The sequence below is a fragment of the Astatotilapia calliptera genome, chromosome 18, assembly GCF_964374335.1.
Source record: "Astatotilapia calliptera chromosome 18, fAstCal68.1, whole genome shotgun sequence".
Classification (NCBI taxonomy): Eukaryota; Metazoa; Chordata; class Actinopteri; order Cichliformes; family Cichlidae; genus Astatotilapia; species Astatotilapia calliptera.
In genome coordinates, this window is record NC_137439.1 from 21,939,206 (window position 1) to 21,943,059 (window position 3,854).

The following is a 3,854-nucleotide window of genomic DNA, read 5'->3' on the forward strand; positions in this document are numbered from 1 at the left end:
TGAAGCTGAGGAAGTTGACCAGGTCAAGCCAAAGAGTTGCAGGCCAAGAACGAGGCGCAGTCAGCCTCTGTTACTGGAGGAGCAATCAGAATCTGAAGACGACTCACCTGTCTATCCTAGGCAGTCTTCTGTCATTCCTGGAAAGTTGGTTCAGGTGTTTGAAATCCCGAAGAGACGACAGCAAACCGGAAAAACAGTACCGGAGGGTAGTTGTATACCAGCTACGCCAGCAGACTGTGTAAACCCTCAGCCTCAGAATGAGCCTTGCAGAGGCAGCTCCCCTTTGCTGCCTGCAGAGCCTGTAGGGGTACCTCCTGAAGTAGCTGAAGGAGAGGAGCCAGATGTTGTGGCTGAGCAACACCCTACTGAAGACGATGTAACTTTACCAACTATGACTAATCAAAAATCAGCTGTGGCCGAAGACAGCATTGATGTACCGTCCATTGATGTAGAGGCTCCTATAGCTATGGAAACCATTGATCTGAACCCACAAACCCCTGAGGTAGCTCTGGAGCATAAGGAAACTGTTGACAGTGGAGAAAAAAATGACCATGTTCGTAAGTCAGAAAGGACACGTCGACCACCAAGGCGCTTCCATTATCCTGAGTTGGGAAATCCCTTAATTTCCTTTGCGCAGAGCCTCATAGAGAGCTTTAACCAAGCACTTTATACAATAGGTGACTATGAGAGTTCATCTGTAGACCACAGCGTGACGCATGAAGGGGCTCATGCTGGGTCAAAGGGGGAGGGTGTAACCCATGTGAAATACAGGGCTGCAAAATCCCTTTTTGTAATCTAAGGCTATAGCCTGTTATTGTCACAAGGGGGCGCTGTGATGCAGTCTTGTGTTCTGACGACCTTGTGTCTAGTGCACAGGAAGTATTACCTCTCTCTTCCTGTGAGATCTTCCCTCTGATGGCGGTCAAGTACGTGTCGGAGCGCATGGAAAAAGTATCTTGGTATGCAATACTGCAACCCGGTTAATGAGACCAGATTGTTTTACGTATAAATGCTAATAAGGTACTCTTTTACTAGGCCCCGAACTCTGACCACAAAGGGAATAACGTCTGTCAAGTTATTTGTGTCTGAAAATCCCGGTGAGTCACGTGCTTTCGTTAGCTACCTGTTAAGTTAGATAATGTATTTCACTAGCCGATTCAGCTCAGAAACCTTTGAACAAAAAACAATCGGGAGCTATGAGAATCTGGCGTGTTGTTTCACTTCTCCTGTTGTTCTTTACAGTGTGTTATAAGTGTTGAATGCTTTGAGCTAAACGATGCCGATGCTAGATGCGATGCTAGCTGCTAATAGCTGTTAGCCACCCCACCCCGCTGAAGCCATATTCCGATCGGGGAGGTATTCAAGTAGAAGCAATAGCTCTGTTTATATTAGAATGGTTATGTCTTAATAGATATGAGCATATTTCAAGTTTAATAGTATTTGCACTGAATTAAGTTACATTTTCTTGTAAGCCTTAAGGATGAATGTCACTTTCATTGCTATGACTGTTTACATTACTGTTTAAGCTGCTGATGTTCTTTGTTGTGATATAATTTTGATAAAATTGTTGATACTGGTACAAACAAGTTACTGTAACTCTTGTAACTTGGTAAAGCTAAAGGGAATGCCATTTGTGATTAATACATTTGGAAAAGAAGTTAATGAGCTCATGTTAAGAACACAAAATGGGAAAAGAAATTGATTGTTCTGCACTGTTTGTGTAGATTGGTTTTTTTGAACTACTAGAAGAATTCTGGAGAACCACTGACGGCGAGAACAGCCCAAATGAGATCCTGGATGATCGTGAAATGGTGTGGCCAGCCATGCGATCGGATTGTGGGATTTGCCTGAGAAACTGATTCAAGCAACCCTGGATTACAGATAAGCCCTATGCACTACTTTTCCTACCCGGATAATAGGGTTTGCACACTGACAATTCCCCTACAGTACACCTGTTTGGGTTTTCAACGACTTTAAAGGACAATTCAGACTGGACAATTCAAACTTCACAACAGGAACACTTTAATCTGTTTCATTCATTCCAAAGAGCTCTGATACTGTTCAGTATAAATCTTCCATTTAAATGTCTTTATTTTGTTTTGTTTTACATGTATTCACCTTTAAAAATGCACTATTAGTGTGCAATTTGGGTTATTGTGTTGTATATGTGTATAAATGGTACTGAGGCAATAAAGGTCCCAGTTATTCACTTCCAAGCCAACTCCTTTTGTGAGTCTCCAAAACAAAACCTCCTCCTGAACCTAGAAAGATGTCTAGGGTCTCTATTTGAAGTGAGAGTGTACTGGTCCTGAGTAGAGGCGCTACAGCTGCATGAACAAATTGTTACTGAATACTGTTCATGATCCAAAAGTGTCTCACCTGAACAGATGACACCAGCATCCTGATAATGTCCACAGTAGGGTATCCAAAATCCTCTGTGCTGACAATCAGTTAGGGAACTTTCACTTCCTGAGCAGGACACATCAGCCAGCCAGATTTGTCCTGTTCCTTCACCAAAGTGAGCTGATCGAGTGGCATTCAGTGCTGGTCCACAGTCTAACTGTCTGCAGACCACCTCAGCATCATTTAGGTCCCAGCCATAACCACAGACTGTTCCCCATCTGTTGTTGTGATAGATTTCCACTCTTCCAGAGCAAAGAGTTGCCCCAGAATTATCAGGATCAATTAATCTTATCTGAGCATCTAAAAAAAGAAAGAACAGATTATGAGAACAGATGTGTTTTAGTTTTTAAATACTTAAAATCAAGAAGCAAAAGGTAAACGAGCTAAAACTTAGTTATTCTGATCCTCCAAACATACATTTCTGAGTAAATCCATTAACAATTCAAATAAGGAAATGCAGTGAGGCAACAGAAAAAAAACTGAATTCATAATTAGATTTTTTATTATTTACTTGTCCTCTTAAATTAGAGTTTAAAAAAAATCATCAACATGATATTATGGCAAAATGTGTAAAACGCTGGTCCGTTTCACGCTTTGCTTCACCAAAGCATGAAAGGGACACTCATGCAGAAGTTGCAGTTGCACACGGAGATGTTTTATTTCAAACAGTGGCGGTACTAGCCTGTTTGGTGCCCTGGGCGAACACTCCCTCTGGTTTTAATTTTGAACTCCAGTATGAACACCCATCCCCCAACTCGAGGATCACCACAACATAACCTAACAGACCTACACCTTAGTTTGCAGATTCACTTTGTTTAGGGTTTATTTCTGGGATTCCACACAACCCAGGATTCAAATAATGAATACACTTACAAATGTAGATTGCTCGTTTGAGCTGCAGCTGCTTAAAATTGGTAACAAGGATCCTTCCTACTGTGCTGTGGTGTATCGTCCACCTGGATATAACAGGTTATTTTTATCGGAGCTCAGTGACTTCTTATCCGCTACTATGAGGCTGTCTAGAGTGCTTATAGTTGGGGATTTTAACATTCACGTTGATGATGACTCCGACCTATTCGCCAGAGACTTTATGAACATTATGGATTCTTTTCATTTGACTCAGCATGTGTCCGGTCCTACACACAGTAAAGGTCACACACTGGACCTTGTTTTTACTTTGGGTTTAAATATTGATTTTATTTGCTCTGAGGACATTTTTATTTCTGATCACTACAGGGAGTGCAGAATTATTAGGCAAATGAGTATTTTGTCCACATCATCCTCTTCATGCATGTTGTCTTACTCCAAGCTGTATAGGCTCGAAAGCCTACTACCAATTAAGCATATTAGGTGATGTGCATCTCTGTAATGAGAAGGGGTGTGGTCTAATGACATCAACACCCTATGTCAGGTGTGCATAATTATTAGGCAACGTCCTTTCCTTTGGCAAA

The 3,854-nt window shown here is 41.6% G+C and overlaps 1 long non-coding RNA gene across 1 annotated transcript; it reads left to right on the forward strand.

Moving 5' to 3' along the window:
• The first annotated feature begins 874 nt into the window (after positions 1–874).
• Positions 875–2,216, forward strand: LOC145422069 (uncharacterized). The gene is made up of 3 exons (XR_013903453.1): positions 875–959; positions 1,036–1,097; positions 1,725–2,216. It is a non-coding gene; the product is annotated as an uncharacterized LOC145422069 (long non-coding RNA).
• Positions 2,217–3,854: the final 1,638 nt, after the last annotated feature.